At 36.0% G+C, this 23,724-nt stretch overlaps 1 protein-coding gene across 6 annotated transcripts in view; it reads left to right on the plus strand.

Annotated features, from left to right (window-relative positions):
- The window catches only part of CHODL (chondrolectin), a 411,269-nt gene that overhangs the window by 124,295 nt on the left and 263,250 nt on the right, over positions 1 to 23,724 (plus strand). The window contains exon 3 of one of the 6 annotated variants that reach the window (XM_064380053.1): positions 2,112 to 2,199. The exons of 4 other annotated variants lie outside the window; for them this stretch is intronic. The gene's annotated coding sequence lies outside the window, so the exon portion shown is untranslated. The remainder of the gene's footprint in view (positions 1 to 2,111; positions 2,200 to 23,724) is intronic. One more of the 6 variants, XM_064380055.1, reaches the window with a different exon arrangement.

The raw sequence follows: 23,724 nt of genomic DNA on the forward strand, positions 1-23,724 counted from the left end.
TTAGAAGATAGATTAAATGGCTCCTCAAACACAATATGCCTAGCATGCAATGCTGCTTCCAAGGCTCTGTTGAGCACCCTGCCAAGTTCAATACATGTCCCTAATTTTCAAATCCGAGGAACATATTTTCAGTTCTCGTCTTAACTTTCCGGAGACATTTAATACAATTGACTACTCCTTGTTTTGAAACTTTTCTTGGCATCCCAGAAGCCACTGTGTTTTGGTCTCTTTGCTCACCAACTGTTATTCTTGTCTCCTTCACCAGATTCTCTTATTCTGTTATCTCCTCAGATTTGGTGTTTTTCACCATCTGTTCTTGGTCTTTTCCTTCTCTTACAGCATAATGGACTATTATCCGTTTCCATGATTTTAACCCATCACTACACATTGATGGCTCCCCAGTCATTCTCTCTTCTCCAGGAGTCTCTTGATCAACATTTCTACTCAATTCCCTATTCAGTTCCCCAAACCTGAAAGCTTTTCTCCCGTATTCAATTAGTCTTCAGAAAATAATAATTGTTTTTATTTCTCAAGTTTGTACTCTCTGCTGTGTTTACTTCTCACTGGGGTTAGTTCAGGTCTTCATCTTTTTTTATGTTTTAGTTTCTTTATTATTTCAATAACGTTCAAACTCAACTATATTATATTTGCTTCTTGGTCTCTCTACTTTCTTAGACATACAAAGACTGTGCCTTTTTCATCCCCCATATTCCTGGTGCCTAATAGTATCTGCTACATAGTAGGTGTTCTATAAATGTTTATTGACTGAATAGTACACTGTATCTGGATGTTCATCTTCTTTGGGGGACATTGTTTTGCCTCTCTTCCTATACATAAGACTTCAGTGTTATTGTAGCCTGTTCCCTTACCCCTTCTTTATGCCTGAGAATTAGGCTCATGACCACTGAAGTGTCAATTTCCCATAAGCATATCAGTTCAGCTAGTGCTACCTAAAAGCAAGTTTGGCCCGCAGTGAGCATCTTGTTGTAAATGATCAGTTTTGAAAGGTTCCTCTGGGAATCTAATTAATCTCTCTGAGTAGGGACATCTTGCACTGCTGCTTTCCAAGAAGCTGCCAGATGGCTCAAAGAAAAGCTTCATTATTTAAAATCTTTTCAGAGGCATCCAGGGAAAATGTTGTGGGCAAATATTCAAACAAGATCAGTAAGTGAAGCAGTGGCTAGGGGAAGGATATCATTTAACTTACCTGTCCCCAGCTGATGCTTACACTTGCTTCTGAGCAGAGAGAAGTGTGATTTACTGACTCACAGTTCCTGAATGGTGATTGTTAATACTCAAGAGCCACCTCCAGTGAGCAGGCTGCAAACAAATCCTTTAACAAAACCTTTAAAAGATGTCTTTGAGATGAGATTAAATTGCTAATATGATTTTTGTTAAAGAAAGACTAATATATGGTAACAAAGTGGCTCTCAAATATGAACAAGCTTTGGGTGATAAATGCTCAGTACAAACAAGCTCACAAAAAGAATGCACAATAGTGAATGGACTTATTTGGAGAAGAAAGGGTCTAGTATTTGCTCCCCTAAGGTTTTCATTGTTTCTTCTTCAGTCTTTAATGTGACCACATCAAAAGGGCTTGAGATATTAGAAAGAATTGGAAGCAAGACAAATTCTATTCCATGAACAGAAGTTTCTAAGAATTTTCCTGGTCCTAGGTAGATCAAACTACACCAGTAAAATTCAAGCTCTTCCAAATATGATGCTGGATTACACCAGAGGTCAGTGGCTAAATGTTTAGAGACCTATTTTCAAGAGTTTGGGAAAGCAAGAATACTTGCATTTCTTTATACTTTTCTCAAACCAATGGAATTAAGACCATTTATCCTCCTAAAGATGTAACCTAAACTTATCCTAAAAGCTCTGGTTGTTGCATTTTGAAGCATATAAATAGCTAAATAGCTTATTATTTTTCCCTGATAAATTGAACCATTTTCTAACATGAAGCATTGAGGGTGTGTAATCAATGCTATTTCATTGTGCTAGATGAGAGGTCAGGTTTTAATGTATACACATTGTTGGTCTGAAAGGCAGTTTTATCATGAGCTGAAGGTAGATTTAGGCAGTGATTCTGAAACATGGATTCTCTTGAGTTCTCTTCCAGGAGTCTGATACAGATGGACAAGCTGACCCTGAGGATGTGTCTGTGCTGTCTGGGGTCGGGTGGCTCCCTGGCCATCTGTGAGTAATTACACATAATATCTATACCTGGGAACAAGGAGTTATTTTATTACCAGATGTGACCATTAAAAAGATACTGTTAGAAAAACTGGTGGGAAGCCAGCTAGCTGATTAAGTGATATTCTTTTTCCTAAAATATAAAAAGCTTTGAGAAAATAAATTACATTGTCACCAATATAGTGAGTGGTTAATACATCTAGTGAGAACTGTTGTTAACAGGTAATAACTTCCTTCATGGAAAGGTAGTCAAGTAATTCCCAAAAGGTCGACTGTGAAAAGAGTTTTCTTTGTTCAGTCTTTTATTCCAGTTGGATACACCAGAGATTCCATTCTAGGCATCCATGGGTGTTCACTTCACAGATCATGTCCCAAAATTGAATTAGTTAAATCCCTTCTGATTTCCTGGTAATTACATAGAAAAATGTTAGATTGGGAAAATGATGCCAGAAAATGGCACCATCATAGTTGTATTAGTCCATTTTCATACTGCTATGAAGAAATACCCGAGACTGGGTAATTTATAAAGAAAAGAACATTTAACAGACTCATAGTTCCACATGTCTGGGGAGGCCTCACAATCATGGCTGAAGTTGAAGAAGGGGCAAAGTCATGTCTTACATGGTGCTAGGCAAGATAGTGTGTGCAGGGGAACTGCCATTCATTAAACCATCAGTTCTCATGAGACTTATTCACTATCATGAATAAAATATTAAATTGGGAAAATGCATGAGGGTAACTATGCCCATGATTAAATTACCTCCCACTGGGTCCCTCCCATAACATGTACGGATTATGAGTACTACAATTCAAGATGAGATTCGGATGGGGACATAGCCTAACCATGTCAATAATCATGATCTTTCTGACAAGAAAATGACCTCTTTTTCTCTGTGCCATTGGTTTCTGTATCTTTTTAAAGCTTCTCTCTATTATCCAGCTGAAGGCGTGCCATCATTCTCCTCTGTCTCTCTTATATCCTTGGTATCATTTTTCCCATTTATGACCCTTGCATTAATGCTCACAGAAAAGCACAAGAAAAATAAAGGGATTTGGCTAAAATGAAATCACTTTGTATTTAATCTGTTAATGGCTTTTATTCTTCCTTCAATAGAAACAACTTGCCAAAAAATCACAAATATACACAGTTATGGGAAAATGTATTTAGAGTACATAATCATACCCTATTATTTGTCTTTGACTGTGAAAGTATTTAATCAAGAGACTTGTTAAATCAGAGATTATACAAATTAACATAACATTCATTCTTTGAAACTTCTTCAAGAAAGAAAAGCTACCTTTGAAGCTGAAATGAAATAAAAAAATTGTCTATGTGTCAAATCCATCTTATTTAATGATCAATACATGTGTTTCGTATTTTGCATGTGAATGACCCACAAAAAGCCATAAAACTTATGTAAGCAGAATAAAAGGAAATTAAAAGTACAGAAAAGATTCATAGAATAAATTCAATACATAGACAGAAACAAACACACACACACACACACAGACACACGTGCGCGCGCACCAAACATGAAAATGCCAAACCAAGGAGAATTTATTTAAGTTTAAAACATAGAGAAGCCAACAATTTAATTTGGCAGAGACTTCAGTGGAGGTTACTGTGGCTATGCTGTAAAATACTTTTCTTTTTCAGAGTAAGAGGATATGTATATTTGTGAGTGTTGCCTTTTACTTAAGAATTGGTTCCAGTATATTTATTTCAGTATTTGTTTTAGAAAGGTTTGTTTTGAATTCTTTTGTTTCTAACAGGTTAAGGATTATTTTCCAGATAAATAATTCCTGGTTTAATGATTCCTGGTCTCCTGAGTGTCCATAAACATTGCCAAATTCTCACTTTACTTTGTGATCTAACATAATCAGTGTTGACTGTCCATCTGGATGTCTTAGATTACTTTTGGTTTGGTTGATTTATTTCTGGTTTGCTTGATCTATTTTGATCAAGTTAACCAGATAGCTGCCAATAGCCATTTTTAATATGTGCCATGGTGCCACAGATACATTAGGGCAGCAACTGCTGGTTTCCCTACATCCTGTTCAGCACTTTCATGTTACATGTAGACAAATAAACTAGAAGCCAAGAACATCTGGAAACAATCAGTAAATAACAGTTTGGAAATTTCTGCTTCATTTGGACTTGACATACTTCAGAAAAGACTATTCATAAAATAATTAAATTTACATTTTAATTTCATCTGGAAAGTTCATCTACTTGATAATCTCTTAAACCATTTATTTTTCATTTTCATTGTTATCATCCTAATTTAGCAATAACTATACTTAACCCTCCCTACCTCCTCAAATATACACATCTGGTCTCCAGTCTTAATAGGTTTCTTCCTAAAACTTAGAATGGGGAATCTTATCATTTTCTACATTATAAGCTTCTAAAGTCTTCCAGTGGTGTGTTGAAAAAAATTCAAGCTCATTAGTTATAAATTCAGAATTCGCCATATGCTGGAACCTGTTTGGTCTTACCTGTATCTCATCTTTTCACAATAGATAGTCCAGTCACATTTTTCTATTTCACTGTTAGTGCATTGTTTTTTGCTTCCTTCCTTCCATCCTCCTCCACCTTCTTCTTCTTGTTTTAATTTTTATTGATGGAGTATTCAACTTTGAAATGCCACCTCTGTCACTCCCTGCTCCATTACAATAAATTGCTACTTCCCATGGGCTTCTGTAGCACCTGATTATATTTTTATAAAGCATTTGTTTTAATTCTCGGCTTATAGATTATTTCATGTCACTTTCTTCTGCTAGACTGTGAGTTTCTTGAGCACAGGCTCTACATTTCATTCACAGTGGTATCTCACAGCATGTATTAATAGTGGTCTGTTTACTAACACAATAGAAGTTAGTAAAGGAGAAAAAGAATGAATGCATGGGCCGGGCGCGGTGGCTCAAGCCTGTAATCCCAGCACTTTGGGAGGCCGAGGCGGGTGGATCACGAGGTCAAGAGATCGAGACCATCCTGGTCAACATGGTGAAACCCCGTCTCTACTAATACAAAAAATTAGCTGGGCACGGTGGCGCGTGCCTGTAATCCCAGCTACTCAGGAGGCTGAGGCAGGAGAATTGCCTGAACCCAGGAGGCGGAGATTGCGGTGAGCCGAGATCGCGCCATTGCGCTCCAGCCTGGGTATCAAGAGCGAAACTCCGTCTCAAAAAAAAAAAAAAAAAAGAATGAATGCATGGATGACCCAATGTCACCTTGCTACAAAAAGAAAAAATAAATTGAGTTACATGATCAAGATATCTCAAATTTAAAATTACTTTATTATTCTATTGAATGACAGAGCTATACATGCCTAATTTTTTAGAGAAGCTAATTTTTTTTTTTTAACTGGAGACTTGTTTTGGCAATAGAAAACAGCTGGATGTATTGTGGTTATGATGCAACATGGAAATTCCTATTATATACATCACTATTGAAATATAATTTCTTAAATATTTTAATATTGTGTGTCTAATGGAATCTACCTCTGCATATGCAGAGGCATCTGCCAGGCTCAGATTTGTTAAGAAATGATGGAGAGATGGCATTCATTATATCAGACAATATACTTAGGATTCGAACTCAAGAGCTTAATTCTGAATTAAATCCGGGGAATCCCAATGAAGATTTTGCTTAGTTCTGGTAGTTGTAAACCCAGTTTAGACAAAACAGTTTTTTGTTTCTAACAGGTTGCGGATTATTTCCCAGACAAATAATTCCTGGTTTAACGATCAGTTAAAACACAGTTCTAAATTTGGGCTGTAGTAGGTATTACTAAGAAAACAGAAATTGAAGGGGCATAGAAGAAATGGGTTGTGAAAGACAGGAAGAAAGAAAAATTGTTTGCCTTGCAATTTTTTTTAGAGTTTAAGCAGGTTTTTCAGTTGACCCACCTAGATGGAAATGGATTGAGTCCTCACTTGTCTAATTGTTATTTCTCAAGTCACCTTAAGTACAGGAAAACATACTAAAAGCACAGAATATAATCAAGAAGTACAAGGCAGGGTGTAAGGCTCGGCACTTGTTGCTTTGCTCAGTTGTTTTCATGTATCTACAACTACAGAATTGTCTTCCATGATTTTCCCATCACATTTTATAGAGTTGGGGTCATTAACTTCATTGGGAGGAGAAAAGGGCTTAAAGTAGGGTGATTCTTGGATACTAGTCTCCTTTTTAGTAATTCCCTTGAATGACTTGCCTGGGCCTCTAGTTACTACTAATTTCCATTTGCTCCAGTGTCTGGTGATACAGAAAGTCCTAATGAAATCTTTGCTTTCAAGAGTAATATGATTTATTTTCCTCTGAGCTGCTGCTGCTGCTGCTGCTTCTGCTGCTGCTGCTGCTGCTGCTTCTGCTTCTGCTTCTGCTGCTGCTGCTTCTGCTGCTGCTGCTGCTGCTGCTGCTGCTGCTGCTGCTTCTTCTTCTTCTTCTTCTTCTTCTTCTTCTTCTTCTTCTTCTTCTTCTTTCTTCTTTCTTCTTTCTTCTTCTTCTTCTTCTTCTTCTTCTTCTTCTTCTTCTTCTTCTTCTTCTTCTTCCTTCTTCCTTCTTCCTCTTCCTCTTCTTCTTTTTCTTCAAGACAGATTCTTGCTCTGTTGCTCAGGTTGGAGTGCAGTGGCGCAATCTTGGCTGTCTGCAAACTCTGCTTCCCAGGTTTGAGCGATTCTCATGCCTCAGTCTCCTGAGTAGCTGGGATTACAGGCATCTGCCACCATGCCTGGCTAACTTTTGTATTTTCAGTAGAGATGGATTTTCACCGTGTTGGAAAGGCTGGTCTTGAACTCCTGACCTCTAGTGATCTGCCCACCTTGGCCTCCCAAAGTGCTGGGATTACAGGCATGAGCCACTGCACCTGGCCCCACTGAGCTTCTTTATGACCATCAGATAATTGTATTTTATTTTAATCATACTTTTATTTCTCTAATTATTGAGGTATTTATGCCAAAAAATTGGACTTGGACACTACTAGTATGGTGCACTTGTTAATGATACAAACGAGTCTTTTTTCTGTGACTACAAATCTATCATCTAAATGAGAATCATGTCCTTTTACTTTTTTTGTGCATAAAAATACATTCTTTTTCTTTCTGGCATCCCTATGATATCCTCTTTTTTTGGTGACAAATCTTAATTCTAGCTTCAGAGTGTTTTTATTTTCAGTTCCTTCCTAAGAGCTTGTTTTTTTCTTATGCAAATAGGGACTCTAGATTTACCTCAAGCTCTAAGATTTCCTGAATTGAATGAGTCCAGTAGGTTCCACTGTGGTCTTCAAAATGCCTCCTATGTAGTAACATGTTACCTCAAAATGTCTTTACTGCTTGCTACTTGGCAATGTACATCTTCTTTCAACAGGAGATACGTGATTGAGATTTGAGGAAAGGGGTGCAAAAAGGTGCAAGGAGAGTGTACATACTTTCTGTAACTAGAGTCTTTTTCGAAGCAGCCTCTGACATATTTCTGTTGGTTCAGGGTCAATCAACTAATCAATCAACAGATTCATGAAATGTTTGTTGCATATCTGCTATGTGCCCAACAATATCCCTTTCCTTAAAGGGCAGAATCATGTCAGGACCAATGCCTGCTTTGTTGTTTGGTACATTGGATGGTCACTTAACCGTGTAGTTCAATCTCGGTCCCTTCAAAACCTGTGAGTGGAACAATGGTCTCTATTAAAACAATGTTTATCCTGCATCATTGCAGAAGTTTTGCTGAAAGTCTCCAAATGCTACAGTGGTAATATTAAGCAGCATTCATTGCTAAATTCCTTCATCCTTAGGCTTAGGTCTGTTGAGAACCTGCACATTTTCTTTCAAGCTTTGGCAATTATGTGCCTTGGGTGGGAGAGAATGAATGTTAGAGCCTCCTTCTCCATGGTCATGCCAACTATCAGGAACCTTTCCATAGTTTTGTCCTGTCAGTTCCTATTACTAAAAGCCAGGGACTTACCCGTGTTTCAGGTCATGCTTTGTTTGGTGTTATTTGTATGTCTTTTTCCAATTATTTACTATTTTCCGTCTGCACCTTGAATGGCTTCGTATAAAACTCAGATATACAGCACATTGTATTTTCTTGGCACCTGGTTTCTTCATCTTTTGCATGGAAGTGGCTGTAACTGATGTGCTTGTTTGTAGTTGGTCTCTATTCAAATAAATTTCTCAGCCTCTGATAAATAAAAATTATTTTACCTTATTTCCTCCTTTTAATTTGATTCTGCCCTAATTGTTTCTTTTTGTTTCAGAAACAGTTGTACTTTTCTTTCGCCAAAGAAAGTACAAACCTGATGAAGGAAAATTCATATCTTGTTAGTCTTTGAATTCTCCTTCCCTCTCCCTAGTGTCTAGCGCAGTGACAAACACATGGTGGACACCTGACAAACATTTACCAAATGGTAACCAATGGGATCAATGCAGAGTTCATTTGGAATTTCTCACCATGCAGGGTATTTCTCTTAGTTGGATGGAATAATCTTTATTTTACTCTTACTGTTGATTCCCCTGTACTTGGAACATATGCCATTTCAGAACTCAGTGGTTGTATTACTGAATGTCTTTTAACTGTATAAATCAGAGGGCCCTTGGGAATAAGAATTTCTTTATGCAACAGAGTTAGGGGTTTGCTAGGAGCCATATATGGTTTTCTTGTAACTTTTAAGAAAATTATATATGGAATGTGGACACCTGGGGTAACTGCTTAAGTTATTCCTTTTAAGAATATCAATTTATCATTTTACTCAACATGACTAAATGAAGCTGTTGCTCACCTGAATTCTTCTGACTTATGACTTGAGAGCATAAATAAGTTGCTTCAAATGGCAAAGTCTTGGGTAATTTTCTTTTCATATTCACTTTATCCCGAATATTCATTGGTGAGTTTCTTAATGATCAAAAGCCAAAATAGTTCATTCTGTTGCACAAATTATAGCCATAGAGCATTTTATGTTCATAGAGAAATTACTTATATTGATATCTTAAATTTTATAATTTATGTTTTGACACAAGGAGAGAATAAATATATAGAGGAAAAGAGAAAGAAAGATGTAAGATATGGAGGAAAATAAACACTAACATTGTATTATGAATGCCATTTGAAATAACCAGTATCTATATAAAAATGTTATATGAAATAAATTTGTAAAAATGTTACATGAAACAAATTTGTAAGCAGCTACCAGAACTAGTGGCTTTACAGCCTAAATGCTGAATCAGGTTTTCATTAGGAAATGAATATTGGGTTATATCTTTTGAGAAAGTCATATTTTTTTGTGTTAATGACAGTGTATACCATTTTTATAAGGAGGTAAAAGTTAGCTATTTAAAGAAAGCAATTGTTTTGTGAGCAGTTTGGAATAAGTACAAAAGTGGCTTGCCCTCTCTTCTTTCTGAATCTTGAGATACAGTGTGGTAGTTTAAACAACAGCATATAGTATAATACCTGAAAGAGTAATTTGAGGTATATTAAATCTAGATTATGAGCTTCAATGTCCTAAAGGCAGATATGACTTTAAGGCTTCTTTATATTTTAACATATGGATAATCATTGGGCTCTACTCTTTGGGCCTCAGATAGTAATCTTACTAAATGGGTGAACCATCTTTCTATTTGCTTAATGTTTTAATGTAGAAGGACATCTGGTAGAGTAACACTTCTGGCCTCTTTCCCACCCATTACTCATTCCAAACTGTGAGAAGAAGTGTTTCCTGATTGACATGTGACATCTGGGTCCAACTTCTCTATTGGATCCTGGGTATTCACTCTCTTTTCTTTTTCACATTGTCCTGGGCCAGCATTAGTGACCAGTGTTGGATAAGTGCATCTATTGGTATCAAAATTTTCTCTGATGGACTTCCTGAAGGATACAGTGTGTGTGCTGGGGAGGTGGGTGGTGGTAGTTTGGGGGCAGGGAAGGTAGTAAACTCTTTGACCACAGAACTCTATTTACGTTTCTTAATCAGCTTACAATAATAAAGCCATTATTTCAATTTTTATCTGTCTGTCTTTGCCATCTTATTTCTCAATTTGTTCCAAAATTGACAGGCGAAGAAAGGAGTATTATATCTTTAATTCTGCCAAACCTCAACACTTACTATAATAAAGAAGGTGTTTGGGGTGCAACCATTCATTTCATGAATGATGTATGGAGTAATGCATTAACTAAAGAGAAGGTTTTTTCTAGAATATTACTCTACTTAGACTGAGACATATCTGCCCAATGGCATTATTGACACTTATCTATAAGGTTGAGACATCATTACTATGCATTTTCTAAAAATTCTGTTCTAAGAAATCCACAGACTTCTTACTAAGTTGCCTTGTTAGGTTAGTATCTTTCAGAAAAACAACAACAACAACAAAACCCAAATAACAACAACAATAACAACAACAAAAACCCAAAAACCCCGAACATGGACAAGGCAATACTTAGGAATTAGTAGCACTATTCTTTTTATTTTTACTATCTTTTCCTTCTCACTCTTCCTCTTCCCTTCTTGTTCCCCACAAGGCATGTAGATATCAGGTTAATGTATGTATTGGAGAAATATATGTAGGGTAGATTAAGAGAAAATCCAGGTTAAATTAATGTAGTAAAAAATGACAGTGGCTTATCCGCTCCTCTGTGCCAGAGCGAGATTCCTCTAGCAAGGGATGCTTCTTGTTTCTATTTTCATTTCTCATTCTCTTTGCCTTACAATGGGGATTTTGAATTCAACATGAAGTCTTTGGAAACTAAGTAATGTTTTGCAAAACAACACCACAGATATGATGAACCAAAATAGCATTGATAATAAATAACCTGGTTAGTGGGGAATCAAATGTGTTGGATATTAAATGCCTCTCCGATTTTTAGAATTTTTAGTTTAAATACAGTTTTATTCAAATAACCAATGTTTTTGAACTATTGAAAAAGAAAATAAACAAAAAATACTTTTTGATAAAGTTGTCTTTAAAATTGCTTTTAAAATATTGAAATTTGGGTTATTTTATATTACATAGTATAATTTGAAAATTATTTTAGTAAAAGATACATCAAAAGGATAATTCCTTGCAAAACAAAACATCTTTAATCACTGACAAAAGACTCATTAATGAATCAATAGATGTGGAAAATGAACTATGTCAGGAAAATAGGGATTGCTAAATGTCAAACAATTTTATAAAAAAGAGACATTAATTCTGAGGCAGTCAAACTTTCCTTTATATATATTTATATATGATATATAAATATAATATATATATTTATTAATATATATATAAAATAATATATATATAATCTTTGTATTAATTGTTCAGTATAGGTATTTGAAGTTGCATTTAGAAAGACCAGTGACATTTACTTTATGTTGTTAGTTTAGGTGTAATATATGTTAATAAGTTACCGAAGTTATTATTCTGAAAAATCTATACCCAGCTCCTAAAAACAACAATAAGGTCATTCAAATAAAAGTATAAACTAAAGAAAAAATTTCAAAGAGGTGCATACACCCCAAACCTAGGCTTTCCATTGTGCTTAAGAAAATAATCTGTTGATAGCCACTTTTGCTGTGCAGAAGCTCTTTAATCAGGTCCCATTTGTCAATTTTTGTTTTTTGTTGTAATTGCTTTTGGCATCTTCATCATGGTATCTTTGCCAGGTCCTGTGTCCAGAATAGTATTTCCTAGGTTGTCTTCCAGGGTTTTTATAGTTTCAGGTTTCATATTTAAGTCTTAGATTTATCTTGAGCTGACTTTTGTATATGGTGTAAGAAAGTGGTCCATTTTCAATCTTCAGCATATGGCCAGTCAGTTATCCTGGCATCATTTATTGAAAAGGGAAAGGATTCCCTCTTTATTGAATAGGTGACAGGAAAACATGCTTTTTTTTTTTTTTTTAAACTTTGTCAAAGATCAGATGGTTGTAGATGTGTAGCTTTATTTCTGGTATCAACTCTGTTCCATTTGTCTATATGTCTGGTTTTGTACTGGTACCATGATGTTTTGGTTACTGTAGCATTGTAGTATAGTTTGAAGTCAGGCAATATGGTGCTTCTAACTTTAGTCTTTCTGCTTAGGATTGCTTTTGCTATTTGGGCTCTCTTTTAGTTTCATACAAATTTTAAAATAGTTTTTTTCTAATTCAGTAAATATTGTCATTGGTTGTTTGATAGGAAGAGCATTGAATCTGTAAATTGCTGTGAGCAGTATGGCCATTGTAACAATAATGATTCCTCCTTTTCATGAACATAAAATGTTTTTCTATTTGTGTCATCTCTGATTTCTTTGAGCAGTATTTTGTCGTTCTCCTTGTAGAGCTCTTTCATCTCTCCAGTTAGCTGTATTCCTAGGTATTTTTTTCTTTTTGTGGCTATTGTGAATGGGACTGTGTTATTGATTTGGCTTTCAGTTTGGACGTTGTTGGTGTATAGGAATCCTATTGATTTTCATACATGGATTTTGTATCCTAAAACTTTGCTGAAGTTGTTTATCAGATCTAGGAGCTTTTGGGCCAAGACTGTGGGGTTTTCATGGCATAGAATCTTACAGTCTGAAAACAGAGGTGATTTGACTTTCTCTCTTCCTGTTTGGATGTCTTTTATTCCCTTTTCTTGCCTGATTGATCTGGGTAGAACTTCCAGTACTATGTTGAATAGGAATACTGAGAATCAGCATCCTTGTCTTGTTCCAGTTCTCAAGAAAAATGATTCCATCTTTTGTCTCTTCAGCATGATGTTGGCTGTCAGTTTGTCATAGATGGCTCTTATAATTTTATGGTATGTTCCTTTAATATCTACTTTGTTGAAGGTTTTTAATGTGAAAGGACTTTAAATTTTATGAACAGCCTTTTTTGCATCTATTGACATGATCATGTGTTTTTATTTTTATTTCTGTTTATGTGATGGATTTATTTATTGCTTTGTGTATATTAAACAAACCTTGTATCTTAGGGTTAAAATCTACTTGATCATGATAGATTAGCTTTTTCGTGTGCTGCTGGATTTGGCTCGCTAGTATTTTATTGAGGATTTTTGCATGTGCCTTTGTCAAAGATATTGGCCTGAAATTTCATTTTTTTGTTGTGCCTCTGCCAGGTTTGTGTATCAGGATGATGCTGGCCTCATAGAATGAATTAGGGAGGAGTCCCACCTTCTCAATTTTTTGGAATCTTTTCACTAGGAATGGAACTAGCTCATCTTTATATGTCTGGTAGAATTCAGCTGTGAATCTGTCTGGTCCCAGGCATTTTCTGAAGGTAGGCTTTTTATTACTGATTCAATTTTTGAATTTGTTATTGACCAATTCAGAGATTCGATTTTTTTTCTGGTTCAATCTTGAAGGGTTGTATGTTTTCAGGAATTTACCCATTTCTTCTGGGTTTTCCAGTTTTTTTTGCATAGAATAGACAACCTACAGAATGGCAGAAAATATTTGCAAACCATGCCTCCAGTAAAGGTCTAGGCTAGACGTGCAGCCGAAGCCTGTAATCCCAGCACTTTGGGAGGCTGAGGAGGGCAGATCACTTGAGGCCAGAAATTCAAGACCAGCCTGGCTAATGTGCCAAAACCCCATCCCTACTAAAAATATAAAAATTAGCCAGGTGTGGTGCTGCATGCCTGTGATCCCAGCTACTTGGGTGGCTGAGGCACGAGAATTGCTTGTACCCAGGAGGCAGAGGTTTCAGTGAGCCAAGATTGTGCCAGTGTACTCAGCCTGGGCAACAGAGCAAGACTCTGTCTCAAGTAAGTAAGTAAAGAAAGAAGGAAAGAAACAAAGGTCTAATATCCAGAATTTATAAAGAACTTAAATTAACAAATGAAAAACAACCCCATTAAAAAGTGAGCAATTCAGGAGGCTGAGGCAGGAGAATTGCCTGAACCCAGGAGGCGGAGGTTGCGGTGAGCCGAGATCGCGCCATTGCACTCCAGCCTGGGTAACGAGAGCGAAACTCCGTCTCAAAAAAAAAAAAAAAAAAAAAAAAAAGTGAGCAATTGACATGAACAGACCTTTTAAAAGAAAACATACACATGGACAAAAAGTATATGAAAAAATGCTCAACATCACTAATCACTAAAAAACACGCAAATCAAAACCACAGTGAGATACCATCTCACACCAGTCAGAATGGTTATTATTAAAAAGTCAAAAAATAACAGATTTTAACAAAATAACAACTCCAAGGTTGTGGAGAACAGGGAACACTTAAACATTGCTGGTGGGAATGTAAACTATTATAGTTCAGCCATTGTGGAAAGCAGTCTGGAGATTTCTCAAAGAACTTAAAACGATATTACCATTCTACCCAGCAATCCCATTATTGGGTATGTACCCAAAGGAATAGAAATTGTTCTACTATAAGGACACATGCACGTGTATGTTCACGGCAGCACTACTCAGGATAGCAAAGACATGGAATCAACCTAAATGCTCATCAATGATAGACTGGATAAAGCAAATGTTTTACATACACACCATGGAATACTACTAAACAACCATAAATGAGAATGAGATTACATCCTTTTCAGCAACATGGAGGAAGCTAGAGGCCATTGTCTTAAGCAAACTAATATAGGAAAGGAAAACCTAGTAATGCATTGTTCTCACTTACAAGTGGGAGCCAAACATTTGAGTACATATGGACACATGTGTACTTGAGAGTGAAGGGTGGGAGAAAGGATTGAAAAGCTACTTATTGAGTACTATATTTATTTATTACCTGGGTGACAAAATAATCTATACATCAAATCCCTGTGACACAAATTTCCTGTATAACAAAGCTGCACATGTATCCCTGAACATAAAACAAAATTTTTAAAAAAGAAAAATTCTAACCACTTTAAAATGTTTTATAAGGCCTTGCAATGGTTGATTCCTGCCTATTTTTCTACATCATTCCATGTTATTTTCTTTCCTTGGTACACTAGTCATTTTTCAGTTCCTCAAACCCACTCTTTCTTGACCTCAAGGCTTTGAATTCAATGTTTCTTACCAGTATTCTGCCAGTAGTATTCCTTCTGTACTATTTACTAGAAGACTCCCTATCCTTCAAGGACTGCTGTCATCTTAAATGTGCTTTCCTCAATAAGACCTTCTATGCCCGCACTCATGTCTCCCCACCCATGCCCACTCTACAACATCCAAGAATTTATGATACTTATATCACATTATTGTCAGTCATGAATAAATACAAGGGCCATAAGGGCCCTCAAAATATATGGTCCTTATTAGAACCCAAAGCAACAAACCAACAAGTATTTTGACTATGAAAGTTCAGTATAGATTCTAAAATAATTTTGAATAATAAAACTTAATATGAGTTATATTTTCACACAGACTATATGCTGCATTTTATCACCTGAAGTTTCTGTGAGAGATAGACTTTGTTAATGTGACAAAACTATAACATTAATGGATTAAAAGACACGATTTCTGTGAAACCCCATCTCTACCCCAAATCCTAAAATTAGCCAGGCATGGTGGCTCATGTGTGTAGTCCTAGCTGCTTGAGGGGGCTAAGGTGGGTGGATTGCTTGATTGCTTGAGGCCAGGAGGTGGATATTGCAGTAAGCCAAGATTGCACCATTGCACTACAACCTGGGTGACAGAGACCGTCTCAAAAAAAAAAAAAAGACATAATTTCTTATTGTTTTTCAAGTTTCTATACTTTTAGTTGAATGTCCAGAAAAGGAGTGGGTAGATAATGGATTCTGTTCATTTTAATCATAATGTATCATTCTAGGAATCTCAGAGCTAAACTTAAGGTCAAACATAATACCTGTATTCACCATTCCTTCAAGAAATATCTGTTTGGCAACTTTCACGTGACAATGAGAAGCTGGCTAAGTCTCTGAGAATCAATTTTCCCATTAATCAATTCATCTAATAGTCAATTCACCAAATTCAAAATCATTATTGATAATTATTTTCTAACAGCCCTTTAACTATAAAATTGTCAGTGTATACCTTACACTATAATATTCCAAATTAGAATTGTGCAGATTATTTATATTTGTTCAATTCTTACTACTATGCCCTTTGTCCTTAATTATTCTTTTGCCTTTTATCTTTTTTTCCAATATGTTCTTTTTTTCTAATTTATTAAGACAATTTCAAATTTTATTTTTGTTATTCAGGCTGCAAGCAGGTCAATATAACCTGAAATAATAAGATACCCTCTTCTTTCATGTGAGTCATTAGTAAGCAGAGTGGTGGTATAACATCAGTCCTGATTTCTATGGGATGGTTGTTAGAAATGCTTTCCAGATAGATTTAAATTATTGTTATCAGTTTCATCATATAAACCTTTATTGCTTTCTGCAGCCACCTATCCACACTGTAGTAGAAACAGTGTTTCTTTGAACCTGGGGTTGCAAGCTCCATGAAACCTTAAAGGAGCCCATGGCAGAGAGGATTAAGATGGAATCAGTAAGTTCTATGTGCTTTTTATATTTATGAAATCATTCATTACTCATAACAATCTTGTCAGAAAGATAATATTCTTCCCATTTATAGATGAAGAAACTAATGCCTGAAGAGATTAAGGAATCTCTCATGTTATTTGCCCCTTTAGTTCTTTTTGTTCTGCAATCTTGCCTCTGTTAGAAACAGCAGGACATGTTTTTCAATATTTAGACAACTGGTACTCTGGTCATTGCAGAAATAACATGCTTTGGGATTATATGTTAAGGTGTTGTTGGCTGTTTTTAATTTCTTTCTTTCCTTCCTTCCTTCCTTCCTTCCTTCCTTCTTTCTTTCTTTTCTTTCTTTCTGATGGATTCTCTCTCTGTCGCCAGGCTGGAGTGCAGTGGCCGGATCTCAGCTCACTGCAACCTCCGGCTCCCGGGTTCAAGGGATTCTCCTGCCTCAGGCTCCCAAGTAGCTGGGACTACAGATGCGTGCTACCACACCAGGCTAATTTTTGTATTTTTGGTAGAGATAGGGTTTCACTATGTTGGCCAGGATGGTCTCCATCTCTTGATTTCCTGATCTGCCCGCCTTGGCCTCCCAAACTGCTGGGATTGCAGGCATGAGCCACAGCTCCCTGCCAAATTTCTTAAAAAGATAAATGGAAGGTAAGGGGTGGAAGGAAAACAGATTTTGGTGGGGTGACGTATTTGTTTTCTTTTGTTGGCATAGTAAATTAGTACAAACAGTGGCTTAAATCAATCCCATTTTCTATTTCACTGTTCTGTAGGTCAGAAAGTTGGTTTTTGTTCTCTTAACTGGGTCTTACCAAGCCAAAAAAATATGCTGGCTGGGTGCGGTGGCTCACGCCTGTAATCCCAGCACTTTGGGAGGCTGAGGCGGGTGGATCATGAGATCAACAGATGGAGACCATCCTGGCCAACATGGTGAAACCCTGTCTCTCCTAAAAATACAAAAATTACCCAGGCGTCTGCCTGTTGTCCCAGCTACTCGGGAGGCTGAAGCAGGAGAATCGCTTGAACTACAGGGTGGAGGTTGTAGTGAGCCGAGATGGGCCACTGCACTCCAGCCTGGCGGCAGAGCCAGACGCCATCTCAAACCAAAAAAACAACAACAACAAAACAAAAACAAAAACAAAAAAGAGATGTCAACCTCTGGACTCTTAAAGAGGGGCTCTGGGAAGAATCCACTTCCAGGCCCATTCATATTGTTGACAGAATTAAGTTCCTTGTGGTTGAAATGCTAAGGTTCTTTTTTTCTTGTTGGCTGTCAGCGGAGGGCTGCCCTTAGCTGCAATAGGCCCCTCTTTGGTCCATGCACATGAGCTCTACAACTCCAAGGCAGCAAGGGTGCACTGAATCCTTCTCATGCTTAAACTCTCCTTTGCCTTCCTCTTCTTCCAGCTGGAGAACATTCTCTGCGTTTAAGGACTCATGAAATTGGATTGGGCCCATCTGGATAATTCAGAATACTCTTTCTTACTTAAGGTCCATAACCTTAATTACATCTGCCAAGTCCCTTTCGCCATGTAATGTAGCATATTCTTAAATTTCAGAGATTAGCCATGGACATCTTTGGGGGACCATTTTGCCTACCACAGACAGAAAGAAAGTGGGAGAAGGAAAAAATTTCTCAATTTAGAAGTATATTTGAGAGAGTTCTTGATACTTTTTGTTAGATCAAATTTGCTCTAAGTAAAAGATTCCCTCTTCAATAATTGTTTTTTCTGTTTTGTTGAAATTTGTGGGTAAATAAATATACAGATGATTAGTTTAGGGTTTTTAAAAGCTTCCATTTGTGGTATAGACTGATCTTATTTTGATTTTTTTGGTTCTAATTTATAACTTTTCAAATATAATTAAATATAAGTTTTGAAATTTTTTTGCTTGTTCATTTGGAATGCATTTTCTTGATTACCACTAATTTTTGGTTTATTGTGGCTTTATTTGGATTACTCTGGTGATTAACATTATGGCTGAGTAAAGAGTGTTGGAAATTCTAAGTATGATTTCTAAAGATCTCAAAATTGAAGGAGCAGACGATTAGCAGTAATTAGTTACAAATGGAAACTTATATTCTGTTTGGAAAATCATTTCTTTCTGTAAGGAATTATGTTTTGTTTTGGTTTCAGAGTGTTTGGTCTTTGGAGAGGTACTTGCGATTTTAGGAGTCACAGCAATTGTATCTTCAAATTAAATGTCCCTTAGGCCTTTATGCCATGTTTTCTAAGGACTTTACATCTGGAATAACTTTACCTCTATTCCAAAGAATCTAAGTAGTTCAGGGTTAAACAGTGTGTCATTGTGATGTCAGGGTGCCTCAACTTCGTTTCTCCAAAAATGTTCTATTCCATGAGGTTTCTTTTCCTACTTCAATAGAAAAATATTGACATAAATTAAAAGTGAGCACTGAGTTGTTCTTTTGGGAATTGCTCCCTTCTTTTCTTCCTGTATTTACATTAAATTCATGGACTTTTTTTTTTGCCTGGAGACAGAATCTGTTATATCAGTTTTCCATCTACATGTTGCCTGAGAAAAAATGTGGAAGACAGCTGTTTTAATGTTGAAATGGATCCAGTTTCTCCTAAGCACGTCCTCAGAGCTTTTGGGCATTTATTTTTAACTCTGGCAGAAATAATTTGGAATAAGACATAAATGACTATTATTAACCTATTTATTTTTCTGGAAAAAACAACATGTGGTTACCTGTGCATTTGATTAAGCAGTAAAAATATACACACTCTAGTAAATGAGAAAAATAGGATCACTGGATAAAATAATGCATTTACTCAATTCCTGCTGTGGTCATTTGATTTGACTAATATTTTGATCACTGATTAAGAATTTAAAATAAGTTATTCATCTATTTGAATCAGCAGCCTGTGTCATTTATCAGGCCTGTAATTGAAAATATTGTTGTAGTTTATGTACCAGGTTGTAGTTGGAGGAAAGAGAGTGAGGTATGAAGAGGAAAATGATGTTGCATTAAATTCCACTGAAGGACTGCCACTCTGAGAACCAGCTTCTGTTCTTGGGCTTCACGGGTACCTGGACATTCTTTATTTGACTGGCAGAAAGAACTAATAGTTATTAAATACTTCTGAGGAGTCTACCTCCCTCGCACCTCATCCAGTCTATGTGGACTGAGTCCCCAAAACGCACCGTGTGTGCATGTGATCATGTGTGTATATGCCTGTGCTGGGATGAGGGTAGGAGAAAATTGTTCTTTCTCTGTTCTGCACTTCACTTTGAAAAAGATGAGGAAAGAGTCTGGCCTCCAATGTGGGCCAGAACTGGGTTTGAATCACAGTTCCATCCGTTGTTAATACATTCTGTGTGACCTTCAGTGAATCTGTTTCCATATAACAGAGACAGTAATGCCAAGGACTGGAGATAATTTATGTAAAGCACCCTGCAGATTTTGGTTCTCACTGTGAACAGTTAATAAACAGCAGTTATTATTGTCACTATAAAAACTCTGATGTCACTATATTTAGTGTATTCCATCTATGGAAAACATTTAAATAGAAACAAAGTAGTTATTTTTCAGTATTGTTTAAAAAAAACCTGTTTAGAGCCTCAGCTTCATGAGCACAGTAGACTCTGTAGGTGCTGCCAGAAGGAACTTTCAGAGCTCAGCTCTATCTTTGTAGTTTATTAATCTGCTACCATGGAAACAGTTATTTAATCCTTTAAAAAGAAGAAAACAGCTGTAAACAAAGCACTGTTCCAAACAATGTATTGGTGGTGGGCAGCGTTTCTTTCTTTCTTTTTTTTTAAATACAATTTCTAGGTGACTAACCTCATTTTTGGCAATCTGATTTGGGTTTCCATGGAAACAGAAGTGACCGCTGAGGCCTCCAAACTCTCGTAACTGGTGGGGCTCAGGTTAAGTCTTGCAAATGTCAGTTGTTCCAAGGCACCTAAAAGAGCCAACAGAAATAAGAGTCAGACGATCTTCAGGGAAAAAGAAGGAATAATAAATCAAACATTTACAAAATTCACAATGTTGTGGGTTTGCGAAAAAGCATGTGTAATGGACAGGAAGAGAGAGACTCATGGATGTAATTTACAGTTGGGGTTATATGACCTGGCCTCATATTAAACACCTTTTTCTGAGTGGCTAACTGACCTAGTTCCTATGTAGTTTTGTTACACTTAGTGCAAGAATATAGGGAAAGGCTGAAAGCTTGGAGGATTAATAAAATATCACATAACGGGCCTATTATTTATTAGCATGAGAACTAAATGTGAAAGAAAACAAATGAAAATGTATAAAAGCCAAACTTATAAAGATAGATGTGTTCAAATGGCAGAGGCCCAAATATTTCTTTGTGGCCTCCCACTGTTAGTCTTTGTAGAGATTTTTCTAATTTTTGATATTTAACAATAGTGTTATATACCTCTTAGAATTGTTGGTATAAAGGTAGTTTTAGTTGTTTTTAGAAAGACTTTCTGGTAATTCTACATCACATCAGAGGGAGAAAAACCAGAATTTCACTTGCGTTTCTAATATGTATTCTAAAACAACAGACCTTTTTCCCATAACTTAAGTATATTGTGAGTATATGCATGTGAGCTACATCTTTAGGAGAAGAGCTATACCTCTCAATTGTTTTGTGATGGGTGAAATCATCCAGTCTAGGTCACTCTGACCACCAGATCTCTGACTAAAAGTTTTACTTGGGTCCTGTAGGTGTTTACAGAATTTTCTTTACAAATATCTGAAGAAGTTTTCATAAATGGAGATTTTTATAAGGAAAACAAAAAGGTTTAGTTGAGGACTGAATTTGCTTTGGCATGAACAATATACAGTTTTGCAACATTTAAGCATAATATTGAAAAATGATACCCAGTTTAAAAAGTAACCAAATTTTTATCTCATGAAAAATTATTTTATTATAGAAACATTTCATTAATTATTTGCCTGGTTATGAAAATATTGTGTACTCTTTCTAAAAAGTTTTTATAAGCTAAGCAAATGAAAAATAAGCCACCCACAATTTCTCTTTCTAGTTAGTATTTACAGATAAAGCATGCACTATAAAATCTCCTTACATGTATTCTTTTTTTTTTTTGAGGCTGAGTCTCCCTTACTCTGTCACTCAGGCTGGAGTGCCGTGGCGAGATCTCAGCTCACTGCAAACTCTCCCTTCTGGGTTCATGTGATTCTTTTGCCTCTTCGGCTTTCTGAATAGCTGGGATTACAGGCGTGCACCACCCAGTTCCCTCGACCTCCAGCTAATTTTTGTTCTTTTAGTAGAGATGGGATTTCACTGTGTTGGTCAGGGTGGCCTCGAACTCCTGACCTTAAGTAATCTACCCGCCTTGGCCTCCTAAAGTTCTGGGATTACAGGTGTGAGTCATGTACCCTCCCTCACGTATAGTCTTATATAATTTTTGACTTAAATATAATCATAATATTCTTTAACATATGCATTCCTAGGTATATACTTATATAAATTTGTAACATTCATCACAATATGCATATTCTTTCTAATCTGCTTTATTTTAAACCTCAAACGTGTCATAAATGTCTTTCCATGCCTGTAGCCATAAAATCAATATTAACTTTAGTAATGACTTTGCAGTAATCCATTGTGTGGACATAGTATATGGTACTTAACAAAAGTGCCTATTTTTAGGGTAGTTACATCATTTAAAAAATATTATTTGTAGATGTTTTGAAAAATATCCTTATACATACATCTTGTGACCTTGGTGATTTCTTTGGGACATAGTTCCAAAAATGGCATTTTTCTAATTAGGGCTATGTATTTATTTTAAGTGTTAAGTAAAAATTGTACCCTTTCCTTAGGAATTCTTATAGCAGTTTTCATCACTTCCTCAGTGCTTGAGATAGCTAATTTCCCCATATATTCACCCAAACTAAATCTTGTCATTAGCTTTTCATCTTTGTTAATCAGGTAGCCAAAACATAATATCTTAATTATTGCTTAATTTGTGTTTACTACAGATTGAACTTATTTCATATATTAAATGCAAATTTTTGTTTCATAATTAGTTCCTGAGATAAATTGTTCTGGTTTGTATATTTGCATTTTATGGTGACTACAGAGTGTGAATTGAGGAGCAAAAAGGAAGGCTCTTATCACCTAAAATATACTTTTCACTTGTCTCCCAGAAGAGGCTACATTCCACCATTGCAAGTCAACGTTTTGGGGTTAAGGTGCTGTCTTCAACAAAATGAAAATAGCTCTTGTGGGAATAACCACTTAAACTATTGCCTTAACGCTTAGACTGGCTGACTTAAATTGCAAATATTTATTTCTCATGGTTCTGGAGGCTGGAACGTCCAAGATCAAGGTAGCAAATTCAGCGTCTGATAAGAGTCTACTTACTGGTTTGAAGATGGTGCCTTCTTGCTGTGTTTTCACATGATGCAGCATGACCTCTCAGATCTCTATGAGGGCACTAGTTTCATTCATGAGGATTCTACCTTCATGATCTAATTCTCTTCCAAAAGCCTAATCTTCTAATACTATCACATTGGGGGTTAGGCTTTTAATATAGGAATTTTGGGAGGGCACAGATATTTAGATCATAACGAGTATTGTAACCCAGTAGTACTTTAATTAGTCAGATTGTTTCCATCTAGATTTCTGTGTAAGGGCAAGATATATATATATAATAGATATATTATATATATCTATTATATATATATCTTAGGATATATATATATATTATATATCTCTTAGGATATATATATATTATATATATCTCTTAGGATATATATATATATTATATATCTCTTAGGATATATATATATATATATATATATATATATATATATATATATGAATAGTGGAGTGGTACCAAAAATAGGTGTCTAAAAGAGTAGACCATGGTAGATGGCCTTGGGTGGCGAGAGGACATCACAAAATGACAAAATCGGAGGAAAATGTGTGTATTTTGGGAACAGAGAAGAAATTAACAGAAAGTTAGGAGAGCTCAGAAAAGAAATGTTTTTTCCTGTGGTTTCTTTTGCCTGGTTGTATAGAAAAATTGCACAAGGAATAGAGGAATAGATGGGGAAGAGGTTATAGCTGCTTTTAGAATAAGATCTATTAAATTTTCTTCCCACTAGCCCAATCTCAGC

This window comes from Aotus nancymaae, unplaced genomic scaffold, assembly GCF_030222135.1.
Source record: "Aotus nancymaae isolate 86718 unplaced genomic scaffold, 86718_ANA_hifiasm-v0.15.2.pri h1tg000022l_1, whole genome shotgun sequence".
NCBI lineage: Eukaryota > Metazoa > Chordata > Mammalia > Primates > Aotidae > Aotus > Aotus nancymaae.